Genomic DNA, 23,551 nt, shown 5'->3' with positions numbered 1-23,551 from the left:
AAAAGCAGAACCCACAGAGAGTTGGGACTTTGTGTATCAAAATGCCGTACTTATTTAGGACTGACAGCAAAAGCTCTAACTAGTCCCAAATGAGTAGAAACTTTGACCTGAAGTGAGAGAAAGTCTACTGAGAAACAGATGGAAGATAACATTCCTGTAGTTCAGAGGCAGAACCTCAGGAAACATTACCTTCAGGTTAAGTAGGCTGATGTGTCAGTTCTTGATGGACAAAAAGCCTGCATAGCACAACACCTCAGAATTTCTGGAGGTCTTGCAAGAGCCAGAGGAGAGGGAAGATGATGTTTAAAAAGCAGATACAATCATAGATGGTTCTGATTTCTGAAAAGGTGAATGTGTTTTCTTCCTTTCAGATATTGTCAGCAAAATCAAGATAATCACTACCAAACATGCTAAATAGAGCTGAAGGGAACGCCTTTCATCCAGAAATCTTGAGTTACACCTGAATTCTAGTTTAGGAAGAAGATAACTTCTGAACTGTAAGTTCTAGAATCCCTAACTACCAAATCCAGATATAGTAGAAGATATTGGTTGAAGAAACAGGAAAACTTGACTCTGTATGTATATATAATACACTTGCTTTCTCTCCTGCACAGCGTGTTGCCAGAATGGAGGGGATCAACAGTCACAGTTATTGCACTTGTTTAATCTTGGAAAAAGATTCAGGGTTCAGGTAATAATAACTTTTTATTTAACTTTTAAATAAACAAATATTATTATGTTTATATATTAATTTTAGAGTCACCAAAGTTTTCTTACAGCTAAAATCGGTTCATATTCTTGGTACGTTCTTGAGGAATTGACTAAGATATTTGTTGCTTGTGCAATATTCCCAGATAAAATTTCAGCTTGTCTTAGGGGAAATGTATGAGAGATGTCTTCATTAATTTTCGTTGTGGAGATTGGCAATCAAAGTTAAGCATTAATCTGATACACAGAGTTCATATGAATCAGTTATTTCAAAAACTCTAAATTTATACTGATGAGATAAAATTCATTTTACAAAAGCATCTCACCTGCTGAGAACAAAAGATTAATCCTCTTTATTTCTCTTCTTGTAATTTAAATCAGCAGGTAAGAGGTTTCTACTTTTCAGATTTTGTTCAAGGAACAAAAAATATGATAAGAAACTTGTTGGTTTTTTTTTTCTCCCTATGGAATCTAAAGACTACCCTAACATGTTCACAAATCAGTCAAGTTCTCCCTTTAAAAGTACATTTCTTTTTAAGTGGCCCTTGATAATATTGCTTGGACAAGGTAAAATGAGGTACGGCAGAAGAAAGATCAGCACAAATAATGCAGCACCTGCTCCATTCAATCCATTTGAACTTGTTAAATGGGAATTATGAGGACACTAATCCTATGTCATGTAACAGCTGGGTCGCATGGGGAGTAACATCAGTAATTGTTAAAGAACGTTCTTAAACTCACTTAAACAGTGTACACTGAGCCCCATAGAATTCAGCTTAGAAAATAGGATACAATTTTATAGTACAATACAGAGAGAAAATAATGAAGGTGCTTAAGGATGATGTGCTGCTAGGAAAGAACATTACTTTGACATGCTGTTTTAGCTTCATTTAGTAATACAAGGAACAAAGATATTGTCTTGTCTTTGTTACATTGCCTAGAGGATCTGGACAAACTGAATATAAATTGCTTAGATACCAACGGGGCAAGTTAAAGGGAAAACAGACATCTAAATTAATTTGAGAGAATAAAAGTACTTCTACTTAAGCCAATTAGCTCCTTGAGAAACTACACTTTTTCTCAGAAAGCTCCCTCTGAGCCTGAAGTTCACCTGTCTTGCTGTTGAGGTGATAGTCTAAGGACATTTATTTAATTTAATTTTAGTCACTTCAGTCAGAAATTACAGGAAAATACTTATTCCATCTTTAAAACAGGTGAAGGGTGGCTATTTCTCCTGTTTCAAGGGAAATCAAGATTGCCCAGCTGGCTAAGGGATCCTTTCTTAATGGCTTGTTCTTTCCCATATTTGACCAACACAGTGCTTCAGGCAAAGGCCTGGGATAGTATGCAACTTGAATTGTGTTTGGCACTGGCTGCAACAGCTAATGCAGCACTATATCCAAACTGGTGCATCCTTAACATTAGCATTATATCCTGAGTTTGCTCCAACTAGTTTATTGAACCTGTACTGCCCTGGAGCCCCAAGGCATGGGCACAGGCACAGATTAAATGAGAAACATTAACTCTGTGGCAGAGATTGGAGTATCCAGACAGGGATATCCAGACTTGAGTAAATGTCTGTTTGTGTCTCTTCAAGGACGAAGTTCTCATTTTATCAGTGCTTGTTTTCTCATAACTTGGCAGGGAAAGGACACACTCTCACAGGTGGCTGAGCCAAACACAGACCAAAAGTATCAATGTCCCTTATACAGGTGTTGTATATGAAATTTGCATTAAAAATGTATGTACTAAAAGCATAAGTCATGTAGTGAAATGCATGTCTGGGAAGCCAAAAATGTGTGTGAGAGTCCCAAAGAGTCAAGGGACCAAGACCCATCCTGGAAGAGTGCTTTAACCAACATATGGTAAATGGGCAACCATGCTCTGGTAATGTCTAAAAGCCGTGAGGCATTCCTTTGCACCAAAAATACAAGCCAGGTGTCTAAGTGAATTCATAGAATCACAGAATCAGCTGGGTTAGAAAAGACCTCTGAGATCATCAAGTCCAACCCTTGATCCACTACCACCGTGGTTACTAGACTATGGCACTAAATGCCACATCCAGTCTCATCTTAAAAACCTCCAGGGACAGAGAATCCACCACTTCCCTGGGCAGCCCATTCCAATGTCTGATTACCCTCTCTGTAAAGAATTTCTATTTGATTTCTAGTTACAAATCTGCTCATGTTTAGGAATCTAAAGTGTATGTTTTGACAATTAAAGATATGTCAATATGTCTAAGAGAGAGAATTGATTTTAGGTGTACTGTTCTTTCTACTATGTTCTATCAATCAAACTACTTGTTTTTCAGGCAGTTGTCAGTCCCAAACAGCTTCCAGGGCCTATATTTATCCATTTCTTATGAAATGAACTGAGGCATCTAAATAAAATTCTAGGGTTTTTTTTTCCCATCTGGTCCTTTTCCTTCTCATTCATTAATTTATAATATTTTCTTCTCTTCTTGTCAAGTGCTTTCTTTTGTAAGAGACTTGCAGTAAAGAATTAATGTCAGAGAATGTGTGAAGAATTAATGTTAATCTGCTACTACAACGGTATTTTCAACATAAACTCTGTAACAACAGTACCATATAATTCAAGACAGGAGTCTGGAATAGCTATGAGATTACCTAGCATTTTGAGGGTCACATTAGCTGCAAAGAAATATGCTAGGGTTTTATGCAAAACAGGGGTACTGGATACAATTGAATATTGCCAACTAGGAGAGAACACCTCTTACGAAGCTGAACAGAATTCATGACCTGCATCAAATAAAAAAGCTCTTTAATAAGAAGTGTATGAACTCTGTACACAGTAGCCTTGAGGAGAGAGTGAATTTTTTTGGCAGATATTCATTTGATCATAAGTCATCCCTATTGAGCTGGCAAGGTCACTGTCCAAAAGAATTAATGCACGCTTGTCATGATTCAGGAGAAAATTGAGTAAGAAGTGTAAAGATGACTTTATATCTCTGTTTGGTATAGATGTGACTGAACAGACCTCTGGTGTATGATATGCCCGTCGCCAGGTCAGATGTGGTGTCTCCAGGTCAGAATCATGTTAATAGGTCTGAGTGGATGCACTGGAGGCTGTAATTAGAAGCCTGGAAATGTGCTACATAGTAAAATTCTTGAGAAGTCACCAAAGTGAAGGTTAATGGGGTACTTGACCAAACTGATTGGTATTGACCTAGAAGAGTGAAACTTACCTGAGCCTAGAAGACAAATCTAATTCGTTCCTCACTCTGTGGGAAGTTAACCATGGGAAGGATTTTATAGAGCATGGTGGTGAATTCTCTATCCCTTGGCCATTTTCCCTCCACTTTGATTTGGGGGTTGTTTTTTTGGAGGGTTTTTGTTTTGTTTTGTTTTTTTTTCTCTCAGGGGAACCTTAGTTTAAAAAGGATTGAATTCAGGGGGTTGTCTGACATCTGCTACATGTCTCAAACTGCAGTTCTCAAGCTGCAATTAAGAAAATATTTTGCAGACAGTGATGGGTGGGTCCCTGCCAAGCCAGAAGGGTAATGTGAGGAGAAGGCAGCATCTAAAACTGATTAGAGTCTGCTGGTGGAGAAGTGGGCTCTTACTAGAAAGGTTTAAATTCCTTAGATTTTTGCCTCCTTCCCTACTTTAAGAACCACATGCCAAGTAGATGATTCTAGGGATGTGCAGAGGATGTACTCTGAGAAATGTGACTGCAAAGGGTGCCAGAGAGGGTTATTGCACAGATGTCTTCTGGCCTTCTAACTTCTGTACTGCCTTCCCTGCACTGGCTCATGTAATACTTGAATTTTTGTTTGTATGCTGGTTATTTAATTCATTAATAAGAATACAATACTCATGATAAAAAAATGGACATTATTTCTGAGGGTTCTGTTTTGTAAGTTTGAAATCCACAAAGTAATACATTTAACAATCACTTTAAAAGGGCATTTTACAAATCATATTAATTTCTGATTGTAAAGCAGAAACTGATGAGATAACCTGCTTCTCCCAAAAAGTTTATTTCTCCTCAAGTAATATTGCAACAGTGAGCAATTTCTCAACTGCCCTCTGCAAGGTCTCACAAATCATGACAGAATTTTTTGAATTGGTAAGCTGCATCAAGAGCCTAAATCAATATTTAAGGTATGTCAATATAGAACTTTAATTTCAAAAGTACTCAGTGCTCAGAAACTCCCAGTGGCCTCTGTGAAAACTCTCACTACTTTGCTGAGTCTTTTTGAATAAGATTACTTTTGCAGATTCAATAGTATTGGAAAAGCCTAATTTGTGTCTTCAAGTCTTAAAAATGTTGGCTCAGTTCTTACTCATTATAGTCACAATTCCTAGGCAGTTTGGGGCCAATAATTTTTAATTTTTTTTTTTTTTTTGCTATGTCATAATAAAATATTAGGTTTTAATTAAAAAAAAGTCTTAATGCTGTGAAATGATAGAGAAGCCAAAAGAATAATTGACTATGAAAGTAGCTATAAAGTAGGTCATATGGCCAAAAGCAAATCTGCTTCTGTTGTGTTATCATATTCTTACAGAAGTGCCACTAAGGTATTTAAGAAATGACAAAAGCAAGAAAAATTTAAGTTAAATGACTTGACTTGCAGAAGTGCTGAGTACCCTCAAATCTGACTCGTCAGTAGGAGCTACAAGCACTTAACAGTGCTGAAAATCAAGGAAAATTTTATTGCTTACTTCTAGCTTATGTTGATATGTCATTACAATGCTAGGACTTCCAACAATGAGACCTTGTGATTTCTGGTGACACAGCACTGTATGAAATCCCCAAACCTTACAAAGAAGTCCATCAATAACTTTTGTTGAGACTGGTGTGAAGGTCTTGTTCCATGCTCACATTCCAGAGCTCTGCAGAAACCTTGGCAGCCTGTTTATGGGATTGCACTGGTCTTTGGGCAAAGCAGAGGTCATTGAGATCTTGGACTGAATGAAATGCCTCCTGAGAGGGCTTCCCACTGTTGAAGATTCAAGGGCCATGGGCAAATACTTAAATGAAGTCAGTAAATATGCCTAGCATAAACCTCTCACTAATTGTGAGGAAAAAAAAGAGTAAAAGAATACAAATAGTGCTCCCTTAGTCTTTTCCTTCTTGACCCTGTTCCCCTGAGATTCTCTCTATTAAAGACATTGTAATATTCCTGGTACCATCTGTTTACTGGGTAAAATTGGAAGCTATGAATCTAAGACAACTGACCTGGAAAAAAAAAAGATTTATTTCTTTCTCAGGAGTGAAAAGAAGTTTAACATCATTTGAATGATACCTGAAAGAATGGTCAATAACACAAGAGGACTCCTCAATGAATGCAACAGTCTCAAATCCAGAGATGAGGATCTGCCAGTTTTTATATATTGAAGCTTCCAATAATATGTTAGGTGTGTGGAAAACCTTGAATGATTTTAATCCACCCTGAAAACAATTCAATCTGATCTTAACTATTTTCTTTTTTTTCCTAATTTTTTTCCTCTAGACAGCTAAAGGATAACAATCTGCTTTTCCATTCTGACACCTTTCCACTGTATGAATAAAATAGGATCAGCATTGTTGACTATGCCACGTCACACAGGTTTTTTTTTAGATTTTGTGCATGAGTTACATAAAACACTAAGTGCTGGACTGTCTTGGACTAAAAAGCAAAATATCTCCAGGAACGGTTTAACCCTTTTTAAAATATTTTTGTTTGAATGAGATTTTAATTGGAAATACCTTGCTCAAGAAGTTTAGTTTTTGCTATTTGGAAAAAAAAAATTTTCAGAAGACTCATTTTACCCGCCGCTCTTGGAACTCAGGAATCAATCGTTATTGTCTCAGAGAAACACATTCAATTCTTAATCAGCACATTTAAGGACTGCCATGAACCAGCAAGAGGTGTAGTATTACATTTAGCTGAACTTTGATATGACTTGACAAATATGTGGAAATTTACAGTGTGTTCACAGTATCAGGTGGACTGTTTATAACCCTTTGATATTGCTTCATTGAAAACAGTGAGAGAGAACAGCTAAGCACATCTGAACAGTACAAAAGTCATCTAAATGACACCATATTATTACTTTTCCTCTGTGTTGAAGACATTGGAACTTCTTTATTAACTACAGAAAAATATAGAGCCCTATTTATGTCCTGATCCCAGGAGGAGCAGAAGCATTTATAACTGTTAGAGTGCCTTCTGTGCTAGAAGATGACTTCAGCAGTGTCTTTAAATGCTCAGCACCTCTCAGTTTCAAGCCATTAGCATTCATCTCCCTCTAGGGAATATGGACTTACCACTCATACATGAAATGAGATGCTGCTGAGGTTAGCAGCCCTCATAGTTCTTTCCAGCTCAGTGTCAAAATGGGTAAGCGACACCAATATGTGTTTTCAACCTGGATTAAGAGGGTGCTTGAAGTGGGCTGTGCAAGGCAAGGTGACAACTGTCATGGATGGCAGCCTGCTGCTCACAGGCTGCTGATGTTGCCCTACTTGTAATGGCTCCTCTCCTGTGTTATGTTCCCACTTAATTTGACAAAACAGGATGATAGGGTGCAAAGGCAAATACGAACACCCTTGTAAAAGGGAACTTCTTATTCAACCTGAATCTGGGATGTGACATTAGATTTGAGAGGAGGGTTGTCAAATTGAGATGGTCTTGTTCAGAGTCAATGTTCAATGTTGCGGGGTCATCATGGGGTTTAGTTTGAAGAGGAGTCTTGAACAGATTTTCACAGGAGATGGGTCCTGTGTTTAGAGAAGGATTAAAACCAAACTAGGTTTGGCTGTCATCTGACAGTAATAAAATTCCTCTGCTGAAGTTCAGGCTCTTGGGATACTACAGTAAAATGAAAGAAATAGTTTAACTGATAATTTAGAGGAGTGACTTTCAAAAGGGTATTTGGACATAGCAAGCAAAGGATGGTTTTGGTGTACTATTCCAAAGCTTGCGCTGCCATAACTTCATTGCTCTTAATACCAGTTCATGTAAGAATTAAGGTTAAGTATTTCTATCCATATTATAAGCATACTTTAATTTTGTAGTGGGTAACATAGTGCAAAAAAACTGTGCCCAGACAGAGGCCACAGTGAAACCATGGAGACTGCCACCTGTCTCAGTAAAAAATGTCATTCTCAGCTGCTGAAATGATTCTTGACTGTATGTTCCTGCCATTATAGTAAAAAATGGAGGAATTTTAAAGCCAAATGGCATGCACTGTTCACATTTCCAGCTTCTGAGCTGTGGTCAAATGTGTATCCCAGAGGCCCTTCTCCCTCTGCCACATGTCAGCACAATGGAGCCCAAAAAAGCACAGGCCCTTTCCTTTTCCTTTGCTCCCTCTGTAGAAGGCAGGCAGCTTGCAATGCTGTGCTGAAATACACGGAGTGTTATTTCTAATCCATTACTTTAGCTTTTAATTTCTAGGCAAATAACTATTTAGTCAATATTGCAATATATTTAACAAATATTTTAAGACTATAAACCCAAATGTAGCTAAAAGAAGAGTTTTTTTTTAATCTGCTTTACCTTCCCAAGACAGCAAGTACAGAACAAGTACCTCTTTTTTTTTATTATCAGTAAACCAGCATTAAACCAGTATGATTCCTTGTATATGTAATGAACTTTGCATCAAGAAATGACTGAATTACTGAAGGCTAAAGTAATACATGCAACAATTATTTTATTTACTTTATAAAATATGATCTAGCCACTGAGTTAACTTGTATTTCCTCCCATTCCTGGAAAATAATTGAAAATCATGTTAAGAATAATCTATTTAATGTTTATCAAAAAAAAATGCACAATCTGGAATTCATATTCACATAAGTTCATGGAATGCTTTATACTTTTCAGTAGAAAATTATCTTATGCCATTTTCATGGTTCTGTAATCTGAAATCACACAAGTCATGCTCAAAGAACTGTGGGAGAGTGAAGTGGCTGGATGGTAGTGCAGAGTGGAGATGAAGTGGAGAAAGAAACAGTAATCATATAAATAATAGATGAAATTGCTTTAAGTGCAAGACCAGAGTGATACAGTATGTGCCCCACAAGGCCACTGTAACTATGGCAACAGTGATACATGTTCATACTCTTCATTGCAGATTAGCCATATAAATAACCAAGTGATGGACTATGCACAGTGTATACTTGTACTGTAGTCACTCTCTATCTGTCTTTTTATTGCTGAGTGGTCTTCATGTCTTGTCTTTACCTTTTTAGAATGTTCAAAATACCTCCAAGGGGAAGCTCCTTCTTGCTTAAGACCATTTTCCATGGGAGAGGGAGAATATGGACGTGTGTTTGTCAGCTTGTGCGCATGGGCACTGGGCACAGACACGAGCCCCAGGACCCTTTAACCTCCCTACTTTCAAGACTCTGGTTCTTGAGACTCACCTCTTTTGGAGAGAACTGTTTTAGGCAATATTCTAGTTTGATGCATGTATTTCACATCACCCAGACTACAAACTGGAGAGGGAGGATTATTTTGTATATTCTCTAACTGCCTTTTATTAGCTTTGGCTGCAGTTAGGGATAATTATATGAGACTTCTCAGGACATGTAACTTCCAGCTGCTTCAGAACAGACTGACCTGCTCATACTGCCGATGGATAAAGCTTTTTAAACCCTCAGTGTGCATGCCAGGAACCACAGAGGCATGAGGCTGAGAAGAATTCATACCATGTGTTGTCTCTGCATCTCATAATCAAAACTTCTCTTTTACGGATTTATTCCTATTCTTTGGTTTACAAGGATACTTACTTCTTTTAACTATTTAACAGTTCTGTTATGTCCCCATTCTGATGATACTGTTATTGCTGTCAAAATGTAAATTTTATCTACTTTATAAATGCCATTATTTTCAGTCCTTTCTTTGAATATTTATAAATAGGTAGCAATTCTTATAGGTCAATTCATATTCAGAATTTCTTGACTTATTCACAGAGATGAATTTTGAAAAGGCATTGTTCATCATCCTGTTACACACTGCGTCACACTCCATCATTTACATTGCAGAGAGTGATTTCTTGTCCCTTTCTGGTCTACCTGTACTTTATAAATAGAAAGCCCCTTTTGTGGCCCACAGAGTATGTGAAAAGTGTATAATTCATATATTCAGTCTGTCACCTGAGCTGTAAAAAGCAGAGAACTTCCCATTCTTTAGAAAGCTTACATTTCTATTTGGTGTACAATCACTCTCTGAAAACACTGTTGAAAACAGAAGCATATCAGTCTGAAGAATGACAAATAAACATAAAGATATACCAAAGTGGCATAGATTTGTTGGCTTTTTGTTTGAGAACATCTGTACTTACTAAACCTGTAGTCACCTAGAATTGTTTAGTCACCTGGTCCCTGTAAGCATGGAAAAATTGGAGAAAACTGGAGAGATGTTTTGGGATAAATTCCATTTAAGTCCTTTCTCAGTGAAATCCTAGATAAGAATCTGCTTCCTTGGAAGGACTTATTGATCACTACTGTCTTCTGAATTGCTTCTATATTTTCTGACTTGGGAGATTGTACCCTTGTGAAGTGGCTTCTTAGCAGCAGGTGATCCACCAAGTGTCCCTCTGCCATTACTTGGTGGTAAAGTGCCCTAATGTAGCAGGTGAAGAGATCCACAGGTACTGCTAAATCCAACAGATGGAACGACAGGGTTTGGTATTATTATTACTACTAATCCAGTCGAGTCTCCACTTAGATGTTTTATGTTCACTGATACTGACATCCCAAGTGGATGACAGTATGTAGTCATAAAATGCTCACATTAATAATTCAACTGAAATTGGAATGGTTCACATTGTAGCTACACAAAGTCAATTGCAGCCTTTTTCATGTGCGGTAGAATCCATCCCAAGGCTGAGAATATCTCATCTTCCCAAAAATGTGAATTTAATTTAACAAGCCTGATTTGCTTAAAACAAACAAACAAACAAACAAACAAACAAAAAATCCACAAAAAAACCCCCAAACAAAATCCCCCAAAAAAACCAAACAAAAAACCAAACAAAAACCTAAAAGCCCCTATGTTTTCAGCACTTGAAATTTTACAAACCATTTCTTGTTAGACTGCATAAAACTAGTCCATGACCCAGAACTGAATATTAGCATTTAATTGGCTATTTTTCCTCTTACATTTGCTATTATGCACTTTTTTTCTTCCTCTTTCAAAGCCCTGAAATGGGACTTTGTGTGGGAGAGGTTTGAGATAAGAAGTTTTCTCATGCAATTGATCAGCACAATTTCCTGAGCCTCAGGAGTGCCTGAGTGTCACAAGGCAGCAGCAGCCTAGCAACTACACACATTTTCCAGTGCCTCACTCTGGACTGGCAATGTATCCAGTTTCTCCTCAACACTCCACGTAATTAGAACATTTTTTCTCTGGATGTCTTTAATGAGCAGAATGTCACCTTATAAACTTTACCTGAGTACCTTTAAAAGCGTTTTAAAAGAAACACTTGGTGACAGGTAGCTCTCATTTGTACATCCTGCCTTCTGTTTTCACTAAGTACCCAACTGGGTCTTTGTTCCCTGGTCTGCTACATACTGCATGAGATAAGTATTCTTCACAACCATTTTGGTGGGGTTTTATTGATCAATAAGATCAACACATTATTTATTATTGTGTAACCATTTTACAGAGAATATCATAAGTAAAAATAAACTAAAAGAAGACATAGAAGAGAACATAACTGTCGAAAAGGCTACTGCTACAAATATCTATTTTTAAGAAGCTGTCTCACTTTTCTTAGTTATTCATTGTGTATAGAGACAAATTACACTGAAATACACTACTGTAAGAGTAGTTACTCTTTTTTAGCAGTGATATTTTATATATTGTATAACATAATGTGACCCTTTTGATACAAAACATGGAGCAGGACAGGAAACAAAGTTAAAGGTGACACAAAGATTTATAGAAAGATTTATAGAAAGATTGTTTGAACAGGAAAATTGGAATTCACTAAATTCAGCAAATACTCAATGATGGTTTTTGTCGCAGTATTTCAGTCACATACTCATTACTCTGTCTATTTTCATGGGATGGAAAAAACATCCTGTGTAGAAAGACCTGTTACAAGGAAGCAAACTGAATTTCTACGTATTTCAACTAGTGGAAAATTATAGATGCTTATGAAGACAGCAGTATCACATTCTGCTTAGAAAACCTCTTTAGAGGTATGAGTGGATGGAAGTTGATATGACAGAGATTCATTTCTGCTCAAATCATGTCTATAAAAACCTAATATACATTAAACTGAATGATAGATACCAGATGTCTTTCTTAATATCAAATCTTGATTAAATAATAAGTAAAAAGACCTTAGCAGTCTATTTAATATTGCTGACTCTGTAGTCAGCGAAAGCACTATGTGTAACCAAGTTTAGATTCCATGTAATATAGAGCCAGATATTATCTTGTTTTGATGTGTTTATAGACAACTAAACTCTGAAAGAGGTAGTTTTAGGCATTTCTTGAAACTTTGAGTCTTTAAATGATGTTAGGAAAACATTTTCAAGTACAAACATATTCATCCTATGTTTATGGTTGCACTGGTAAACTGGTTACAGATATATAGTTTCTATAGACTATATTGACATGTTGCCATTTTGCTTGCTCTCTTTAAAGTTTCCCAGGATTATAGTTTAGGTGAGTAATAGGATGGTAAAAATATCCTGAAGTGACAAAAGCTTCTATGTGAATTGTAATGCTAAACCTAGAATCATTTTTGTTTTAAAAAAATGGGAAGGGAAAATGAATGTCTTGTAGTCATAATGAATAATAATTTTTCAGATTTTTGTTGCAGTTGAAAAACAGCTTTGTTAGTCCAATGAAATGGTAGTAAGGATTATAAACTAATCCTTTTTGATGAAAATGAGAAATATGAAATAGCATAATCCTTTCAGTTAGACATAACAGCTGCCAAATGCACACTGTTAAGAAACTAAGGAGAAAGGGGGAACTCTCAGTTTGTCCCCTTTATGAGCACAGGGCAGAGGCAGACAGCTACAGCCTCAGTGGAGTAGTTCCTTGGAGTGCTTAATGAACTGAGAAATTAGTTTTCTTACTTTGGAGTACTCACTTTAAAGAACACCTGAATATCTCTGATCATTTTTACTGCATCTGCATCAATCAGTGTTGCAGTGAAACATTTATATTTGAAGCAAAACATTTATGCAGAATGAATATTTTAAATAATCTAAATAATCTGAACTGTATTTCAAATGCTGTCACCTGTAAACCAGTATTGCAGAGAGGGAAGGCTCCTGCAGCACGGTGTGGCTTTAGGACAATACCAAGAGCATAGTATGAATATCTACAATACTTACCTTAGAACATAACTTCTGACATATTAAAAGAAGATTGCCTCATCATATGTTTTAATCTGAAGGCAATCAGATTGCTTTCAATGGCAGGACTCCTCAGAGATTTACTGTCCTACAGCACCAGCTGACATGGTGCTAATTCAATGTCCCCTCTTCCCCAGCTTTTACTGCTACCCTGCATCTTGGTTTGGGTTTGGTTTGGTTTTTTGGGGGGAGTAGGGTTGTTTCTGTGTTGTTCATCCTCTTCCTTTCAGTGTTCTGTGTCAGAATTTCACTGGTTTTCACGAGAATAATCTCAGATAACTGTGAGTTTGTGTATATGGATAAGAAAGCTATGGATGAGCTACTCCCCATACTCCTTTCTGAGTCAGTGGAGAAGAACAGGCTAGTTTACAGTTTCAATATGTCTATCTGACCTGGTTTTGGTGTCTGCATTAGAATGGGATGCATCACATCTCAGAAGTATGTATTTCTTTCCTTTGGCTCCAGGGGGAAGTTGTATGAGTCATTCATATGTACATGTCTATGCTATTGTGGTGGTTTGAAACTCCCAAGAATCTAATTTCTAAGTTCAAGCCCCCCTCCCACAGTTTTCCCCTGTGAGAAGGTTTAGTGATGGTATGGACTTGATATCTTTTTCACCTCATGTGGAGAGTTTTCAGATGAAACACAACCATTTGTTATTGGGGGAAGGGGAAAATATTTACAAAGGTTTATTTACACCCACATATATATTTACATTAAATTAAATTTCTCCTTTTCTTCAATAAAAGTCTAGGAAGAAAAGAGAAAAGTCTTTCCGTCACTCCTCTGGCCACAGTTCCTTCATTTCAGTTTTTTGTGGCACTGGTTAGTGTCCTTCATTTTCCTGAGGCAGCAGATTTAAGTATGGCAGTCAGGAACATGGTGTCAATATTAAGCAACAAAATATATGCTTGAAAAGAAAACAAAGAAAAACCATATCTGCTGCCATTTTATCTTTTTCAGTTGGCTGGCAAAGTAAATTTACTGCTCAAATCTCTTTGCAAGGATTTGACCATCTCCTGTTGTTGCACTAATGGCATGAACAGCATTCTGCCTTTCCTTTGTTGTGTGCTCTTACTGAAAGGTGTACCGAGACAGATGGTACACTGAGAAACTGAGGTGCATGGCTGGGGCGGATGCTGTTGTGGGCACCATATGTACACATGCTTGGGAAAGGTATGGAGAGGGCCAGCTCACTGGGAACTGCAGAGTCCTTTTCTCTTTCTCCTACAAGTATTTTTGTATTCATTGACATCTCTTTTTTAGGGTTTCTTTGAAAGCTGAACCTGAATGTACAAGTCAGTTAAGACTGATCAGGCAAAACGCTCAAATTCATCAGTCCTGTTATATTCACAGAATCATAGAATCAGCTGGGTTGGAAGGGACCTCCAAGATCATCAAGTCCAACCCTTGATCCACTACCACCGTGGTCACTAGACCATGGCACTAAGTGCCACATCCAGTCTCATCTTAAAAATCTCCAGGGAGGAGAATCCATCACTTCACTGGGCAGCCCACTCCAATGCCTGATTACCCTCTCTGTAAAGAATTTCTTCCTAATATCTAACCTAAACCTCCCCTGGCACAGCTTAAGACCATGTTCTCTTGTCTTGTGATAGTTGCCTGGGAGAAGAGACCAACCCCCACCTGGCTACAACCTCCTTTCAGGGAGTTGTAGAGAGTGATGAGGTCTCCCCTGAGCCTCCTCTTCTCCAGGCTGAACAACACCAGCTCCCTCAGCCTCTCCTCAGAGGACTTGTGCTCGAGTCCCTTCACCAACCTTGTTGCTCTTCTCTGGATCTGCTCCATCACCTCAGTATCCTTCCTGAACTGAGGGGCCCAGAACTGGACACAGTACTCCAGGTGTGGCCTCACCAGTGCTGAGTCCAGGGGAAGAATCACTTCCCTGGACCTGCTGGCCACACTGTTCCTGATACAGGCCACTGACCTTCTTGGCCACCTGGGCACACTGCTGGCTCATGTTCAGCTTCCTGTCCATCCAAACTCCCAGGTCCCTCTCTGTTTGGCTGCTCTCCAGCCACTCTGCCCCCAACCTGTAGCGTTCCAGGGGGTTGTTGTGGCCAAAGTGGAGGATTCAGCACTTGACCTTGTTGAACCCGTGTCTGATAACTGTAGAGGAAGTGTTTAGCAGAGCTGCAGCTACAACCAGCTTTGAGACTGTTATCCAAATCACTCATCTGAAAAAAAACCAACAACAAATCTCAGCTACTTTTTGTTTGGAGGAAGTGGAAAACTTAGCCCAAGTTCATTATTTGATGTTTCTTGCCAGAAAACTTTTTTGTGTGTGTGGAAAAAGAAAAAAACAAATCATCATTACCTTAAAATTATTTTTACCAAATGAACAGTTTCTTCTGTCCCCTCACCTCTGCTTTGTAGATATTTATCCTGTAGTACATGCCTGCACAACTGACTGAAATGAAATTTAGACTCATTATCTTCTGAGCTGGAACTAAATCACTGTAGCAGCACTAATCTAAATGAACACCATGGGGCAAACAGCAGTGAATCAGCAGACCTTTTGCTGCAGCAATTTTTCTTCGTAGGGATAATACTGTTTTCAGGATGAAAGTGCAAGAATTTGTTCAGACAGCACATGTAAGCCACTTAGATTCTCAAATCCACATTAGGAAACTCAAAACAGATACCATGTGTTCACAAACCTTCCCCAAATGACTCCACATTTACAAGCACCAGGACAGTGGCAAGTATGCATAAAGTGGTTCATTACATTTAACACTTATTGCTACCACCAACATTGGATCTAAATTGCTTGAGTAATTTAAATGACATTAATGGCACACAGAAAAAAATTCCATTTAATACTAGGGAAAGCAGAAATATACTTCCTCTCTAGCCACATGATCTGGTTTTGTCACAATATCAAGGTGAATTCTCCAGTTGTCCAAGGCTATATTCCTGACCACCATGGACAAAGTTTGAGATTATGGGGGTTTTATCCATTACATATATAAAAATATAAATTAGTATTCTCACATTGAAATAATAAAGCTATGTTGGTGAACACGTCTTAAGAAGCTTGTTCAATATCTAAAGAAATAAAATGGCTTAAGTCTGCAAATATTTGCAGAAATTCTGCCATATGGCATACAGAATTAATTTATCAGTATTTGGAAAAATTATACTGGCTAATACCACACAGAATAAATATTATACTGGCATTATATGTATGTAAATTTTTCATCCTTCCATTTCTTTGCACAAAAGGACTGGGATGTTGGGGCTTTATGCTACAAAAGAGGGAACATTCTCCTTTGACTCAGTGTTAAAGTACAACATGTCTATGTGCCTGCTCTGATGAAAATTATGTTAAATTTTAACCCTGTATTATAAACTGCAGATGAACTGAATTCAACAGATGTACGTGACCCTGACTAAAGACCTTGTATTGAATTCTCTGTATAATGAGAAGCTTACCTGCTTCCAAGATCAAACTCTCAACAAATTTTGATCTCAGAGACAGAAACAAAACATTTGTCATGACATTCACTGTTTTTTCTCTACTCAAAGTATTGTTATTTAATATTTAAAGGCAACCATGAGCGTAAAAGTTTACACAGAGAACAAAAAGCTCATTCTTGATGGCAAGAACATGAAGTCTTGATGATTAAATAAAAACAAATTATGAAACATCAGCAGAAGTTTGGAGCAATGAGGAAGAAGGTATTGAATCAGACTGGTTCTTTCACACTATAACATGGTCCTTTTTTCAGTTGTATAAACAGGGAATGGTGTTTGGATGCCGGTTGACTGTAGGATAGAAATGGCATTGCACTGTCTACTGTGAGTTGATTCTTCATCATGGTTTTTAATTTTGTGAAATTCAAGAAGCAACATTCAGAATATTTGCTGATTTATGACACCAATATTAATCCTGTCAAACTCAAAAAGTCTGATTAATTTAACAGAGATTTTATGAATGTGTTAGAACTGTGAATATAATACAGCAACTAGGCAAATATTTTCTGAATGTATTCTAAAACTGCATTCTAATGAATTTTAAAACTGATTTTCTGAAAATTTTACTCCAAAAATGAGATGTTAACTTTAGAAAGCTGTTATTATTAACATATTCTTCTTGTCTTATTAAAATAAGAAATTAGGTTCCTCTCAATTTTATTTATTTTTATACTTCCTCTGTTTATTGCTTTACCTGTAACACCGTAGTGACATTCTTAGGAAGGAATTCTAATTGCTTTAGATTCTGCTTTTAATTACCATGTTTAAGCCTGTTGCATTGTTTTGTGGAAAATATCAGATGCCTTTCCCAAATATCCACATCAAGAGCATTGCGCTGAGCCAGTTTGGAAAGAGTCAGTCCCATTATTTTCATCAACAGTTTTGAACCTTTCCAAATTCAGATCAAAATCTGGCACTCCAAAGCAGGCTTTGAGAGTATTAAAGAAATATGAAATGGCAGTACCCTGGCCACAGCTCTTGGAGAGTTGGGCCTTGTGTGTCAGTAGGCTTAACAGGGATATGTGATTTCCACCATTATAACTTCTTTTAAAGATTATTTTATGATGGTATTAACCCCTACTGGAAGAACATTTCTGTTCCTGTACTAATCTGTTAAAATTTCATTTTGTTTATATTGGCAGTGTAACAGCCAGTTTTAAACTGCCATCAACAGTTTCAAAAGTACACAATGCTTGCAGTTGAAAATAGTGTAACTGATTTCAAACTCTCAGCACTAACACTAAATCGCACTGTCAGTGTTTCTAGAAACATGACAAAAATTCAGCCTACAGTTCCAAAAACTTACTCTTTATTTCAGTAGGAGCTCCACATATGAATCTGGAGGTGGACTATGTTTGACAAGGGCTTGGCTGGTGTTAGGAGTTGGACTTCTGTCATCCCTGTGGGTCCCTTCCAACTCAGGATATTCTATGATAATAGGAGCCGTTATTGCTCCTTTGGATGTTAAATTGGAGTATTCAGTATTGCTTCTATATCAGTATTAGGTTTTGGTCAACAATTCTCATGTGTGTTAGTCCAGGCCTCCATCTTTCTGATTTCTGATGCGGTCTGGATGCCCCGACCCTGCAGCTGCTCAGCCCTTAGCTTCCGAGTGTTCTCTGGGGGGACACCAGCAGGACTGGGGCCATTTGGATCCTGATGGAGGAGGATGCTAATTTAAAGCCCTTGGGAACAAACCTTACTATCCAAGGAAGACTCACAGAAGAGGCTTAGTATAGTTGAACACATGGAGTAGGACACAGGGAGGACTGTGCTGTTGAGAATACCTGAGGCATGTCCTAGTGTGGGAGAAGGGTCGTTAAGAGTGGTCTGAACTGGTCTCTTCCCAGCTTTCAGCTGGTGACTGGATCCTTCATGGCTGCAGCATCTTGTGAAAGGACTAAACATCTGCAGAGTCACCCTGCAGCCAGAGGTAACTGTAAGGCTATAGCCCAGCTGTGAGCAGGAGGCAGATTTCCCTTCAGGAGATGCATAAAGTGCAAGCTGGCTGAATTGTGGTTGCTCTGGAAACCATCCTTTGGGTATCTTTACTCTAGTAAGTGTAATTTCTCAATCATAACATTACATTAATAATGTTCTAGGTTTTAATATCCCCTTTTAGAGTCAAAAGAGAAAGGAGAAAGCAGAAGTATAGCTCATTGCAGATTCAAATGAGTGAACATACATTTACCTGAATATGTATTATCATAATAACATTAATAAGCACTGCACTAATCTTTATTTGAAGGACTAATTAAAATAATTGCAAATGCACATATTTGATGGTGTGGGTGTCTAACCGGATTTTTAAAAATGTCTTCTGTTTTGCCTTGGGGTTAAGATCCATGCAAAATCCACTCACAAACCTTGAAAAATAGTCAGAGTGAAATGGTGTAATGATGGGATATTTTAAGGGACACTTCCAAATCCTCTTTAGGAAAAAATATATGTTTATAAAACAAATTATTTAAAAGGGCATAAATGCATAGATATTGTTTTTAAATTCATTCAGAGCTTCTTTTTTTATTCCTATAAGAATAAAAAGCTATCTCCTTCTATATGTATTTTAGCTTTCACAGTGTTTTACTGTTGGAAGCAACCCTTCTTGTAAGCAAAATGAGGCTTGTGGGTTGTCCTTTTCACCACAAAAAAGGAAACAGCAATAGCATAAAAATTACAAAGCAATAATCATGAAAAGCTGCATGAGATTTTTGGGGTTTTTTTACAGCTGTTAGAGGGGATAAAGCTTTTGTTAGAAGCAAAAAAAGGAAATATTCAGAGGGGATAAATATCCATGGAAACATCTGTCCCTGAAGCAAAGGAAGGCAGAAGGTAAAGACACCAGATATGTACAATTGGATAAATTTGTTTGTTGGTATTTAGCATGATTTCTGGTTTTGTTAAAAAGAAAAAAAAAAAGGAGAATCTTAGACAAATGGTCTTTTGCAGGTGCAGAAGCTCATACTTTTGATGACAGATTGAGTGGGTGACAGATTAGTCAAGAGAGTCAGAAAGGCATTAAAATATTTAGTAAAGAGGAGACAACGAAGCAATCACCAAACCACAGCATCTGATCTCTCAAAGATCCAAGCCATGTAAGGTACAGATCTACTTGTAACATTTTGATGCCAAGGGCATAAATAGTAATCAGGGTGTTTTAGAGATGTCCATGAACTGATGAAATATGGTGGAATTGAGGTTTGTGAACTTCAGTGATACATTTTTTTCTGGCTAGGGTTTATGGATAGTGATTGTGGTGTATTCTGTAAGGATAAGTTTCAAGAAAAAGCAGTTATTGATTCAAATTCATGGGCAATTCAGAGTTATGTGGCCCAGAGTCCTGTACACTACAGCTCTTACAGTCAAAATTAGAGACAAGAGAGCTGTGGGCTCCTATTACAGATTACCAAATATCAGGGCAGATGAGAACAGCACAAGCTAGTTCTTGAACACCCATACCTAACTTTTATGACAAGAAATATGTTCTTGTGGGTAACTTTGGTGCTGAACAAAGTCCTGACCATGGTGGAACTTCAGGCTGGCCCAAAGGACCATGATGATCTCCGTTCGTGGACAAGCTCCCCAGCCCTTATGCTTACTGCCCCTCTGCTCATTTACAACGCAGTGTATCTGATAGGGATGCCCAAAATGGGGGGGAATCCCAACAGGAAACATTTAGTTTGTGCCATAAACTAGAGAAGGTGTGTGGTAACGTATTCAATAGAGAGATATTTTAGTATGCTGAAGCTTTACAACGCTTTTAACATCCAGCTGTTTTGTCTGAATATGTATGGAGTTATATCCTGAATGACACATTTGAATGGTGTAAAAAACATGCACTAACTGTTCTTTGTAGTGGCCATGCAATGCTGATGAATCACATTTCTAGAGATTTCTCTCCCTCTCTCTATTTTTCACTTTCGCGGGTGTGCTGGCGCTGATTTGAACAACTGGGAATTTTCCATTTAGATGCTTCAAACTGTGTTTAACAGAAAAAGCAAAGGGGAAGGCTGTTTTGGGTTTTCATAGCACACTGCAGTGTGCTGGAAAATAGTCATTTCAAGGACAGGTAAACATAAAGAAATACAGCAATTCTGCTGATGCTTTGCTTCTGGTGACAGAAGTTTGGCTTTCCTGGTGTGCAGAAACCCAATATTTGGATTTTATTTTTTTTTTAAGAATTGAAATCTGAGACAATTTAAAGCACAGAGTTGACTCTAACATATATTTATTTGTTTAGTGAAGTAAATCTTGCCATATAATCTCTAGCCTGCAGAAGAGTATGTAGTAGTACAGTTCCATACAGATATGATTTTAGGTGATTCAGTTAAGGCAAATTATCATATCAAGTGACTACTTAGGAAGGTATTAACTATTTTCATTTTTAGGAAATAATTGTGTGGGGTTTTTGGTTTGTGGTTGGTTTCTTTCAGGGATCTAATATGCATCTATAAAATCTTATCATATCTTTATTTTACTGGATATATATCTCTAGCTTTTTTTACTTGGATATTTGTATCCAATATACGACCTCATCAGTAGCTTCTTCTGTCTTGACCTCAGCACTCTGTCCCATCTAGGAGCTTTCAGCAAAATCAAGAGAACCTGAATCCTAATAAAAACTTTATGTCTTGGCAGCTATGAGCGTACAGAAAAGTTTGCAGTGGCACATGGCCATGTTTAAAGCATAAGTGATAGACAGGCATTATACAAGATCTTCATCTTTATATCAGGACAAAAAATCAAACGTATTTGTATATATATGGGAAGTATCCTTCTTTAAATTCAACATTTAAGTCTCTCTTCCCCCACTGCAGTTGTTAAAGTTTCTATGTCAAGACCCCACTGCTTCTACTTTAAACATACTTGATGGAATTCATTTAATCTAACTGTAATATCTTCAAATCTATATATTATGTCCCTATTTCAGCTGGGGTAGCGTTAATTTTCTTGCTAGTATCTGGTACAGTGCTGTGTTTGGGATTTAGGATGAGAACAGTGTTGATAACACACTGATGTTTTAGTTGCAGAGCAGTGCTTATACTGAATCACGGTCTTTTCAGGTTCTCATGTCCTGCCAGTGAGAAGGTTGGCGAGGCACAAGAAGTTGGGAGGGGACACAGCCTGGACAACTGACTCCAACAGACAAAAGAGATGTCCCATACCATGTGGCACCACAGTCAGTATATAAACTGGGGGGGAAAGTTGACAGGGGGTTGCTGCTCAGGAACTGACTGGGCATGAGTTGGTGTGTGGTGAGCAATTGTTTTTCATTTGCATAACTTGTTTTACCTGGGTTTTATTTCTCTCTCTTTATTGTTATTTACCTTTTCATTAAATTATTGTTGTTATTATTATTATTATTATTATATTTCAATTATTAAACTCTCTTTTTATCAACCCACCAGTTTTCTTACTTTTACTTTCCCAATTCTCTCCCTCATTTCCCAGGGTGGAATGAGCGAGTGCCTGTGTGGTGCCTAGTTGCCAACTGGAATTAAACCACGACAATTTAGGTCCATTCTAAATGTTTGTCTAAGCAAAACAGCACTGAAAATGCATGTTTCTTTCCATTCTCCATTACAAGATATGAGACAGTTAAAATGTGTAACCTTTGATTCCTTGTTGCTAAATGGAGATAAATTCCAGTCTCTATTTTCACACACTCTCTTTCCTGAGCAGCTGCTTGTTTTAGGTCACTTGTTTTAGGTCACTTGTTTGTCTTTCAGTGCACCATTTGTAATTTTCTAGCTCTTAATTTTAGTTACACCAAACTGAGGAGCCTAGAAGCATCTTTATGAAGCACTCTAGAGAGCACTCAGAGCTACATCACCACAGAGCTTCAAGCTGCTCTGTGTAGTGCCATCTCAGGCGACAGAAACAGTACTGCTACCTTAGCACAGTGTTGCATCCAAGCAGGTAGGGAGAAAGTTGTGCCCTACTTGACTGGTATCAAGGACATATTGCTTCCTATTTGGAAGGATACTCTGTTGCCAGCATCTCTGAGCTCTATGCACTGGTCTACATGGTGTAGATTGCATCTGTACGTGTCCAGCAGCTGTTTTATTCTCCTGTTCCTTCAGTCCTAACAAATCACAGCACAGAAGTCAACAGATACATACATATGTGATCTCTAAAAAGGATCACATATGATCTCCAAAAAGTAACTTCACAGATCCTCATGCGGCATGTTGTCACTGACTCCTCAGGAGTTATTCCTGACTTACGTTCTTGAAAATGTAGCACTGGAACAGGCTCCACAGGGAAGTGGTCACAGCACCAAGCCTGACACAGTTCAAGAAGCATTTGGAAAATTCTCTCAGGCACATGGTGTGATTCTTGGAGTGTCTTGAACAGGGCTAAGAGTTGGACTTCAATGATCCTAATGGGTCCATTCCAACTCAGCATATTCTATGATTCTATGATTCTTTGTGAAAGTAGATATCCAGATTTTTTTTTCCCCCTGAAATTGCTATTTCCAAAAGAAGGAAAACTTAAAAGATTTTAGATTCAGAACTATCAGAAGGTTCATTTCAATTCTTTCTGCTCCCCTGAGATCTTGAATGGAACATTTACATTAAATATTAATGAAGTAAAATCAGATTTGAAACATTTTAAAAATTAATGTAAAAACAAACATGTTTGATATTATCAGAACAAACCAAGAAAATAGCTTTAATTTATTTTGTTAACAATTTAGGCAAAACTGGCCCAAACCCAGGAAATTATTTTAGTAAAACTGCCCTTTCTGACAGAAAACTAAGTGTATTTTTTCCATGTTCATTCACATATTTTTTCACAGAATTTTCGAAATTGTGTTTTATATTTTTTGTTACAAAACAAGAGATGTTCTACTACGGCTGGACTTTGTTTCCAATCAGATACTGATGGCACAGTCTAGAAGTTTAACTGTCATGATTTTACTGGGTTTTTTGCAATTTTGGATGCAAAGCATTGTTTTAACTTTTGAAAAATATACTTCATTGCAAGACACGTGGAAAAAGTAAAGGAA

General features: G+C 37.6%; 1 long non-coding RNA gene across 1 annotated transcript; it reads left to right on the top strand.

Annotated features, from left to right (window-relative positions):
- Positions 1 to 361: 361 nt before the first annotated feature.
- LOC120323433 lies at positions 362 to 21,831 on the top strand. The gene is made up of 3 exons (XR_005563850.1): positions 362 to 497; positions 615 to 691; positions 21,603 to 21,831. It is a non-coding gene; the product is annotated as an uncharacterized LOC120323433 (long non-coding RNA).
- The last annotated feature ends 1,720 nt before the right edge of the window (positions 21,832 to 23,551 follow it).

The sequence above is a fragment of the Pipra filicauda genome, unplaced genomic scaffold (genome assembly GCF_003945595.2).
Source record: "Pipra filicauda isolate LSUMZ 115617 unplaced genomic scaffold, ASM394559v2 scaffold260_size1094732_pilon, whole genome shotgun sequence".
In the NCBI taxonomy this organism is placed as follows: domain Eukaryota; kingdom Metazoa; phylum Chordata; class Aves; order Passeriformes; family Pipridae; genus Pipra; species Pipra filicauda.
Note: the sequence above shows the minus strand (reverse complement) of the source record. Positions and strands in the feature narration are given on the sequence as shown.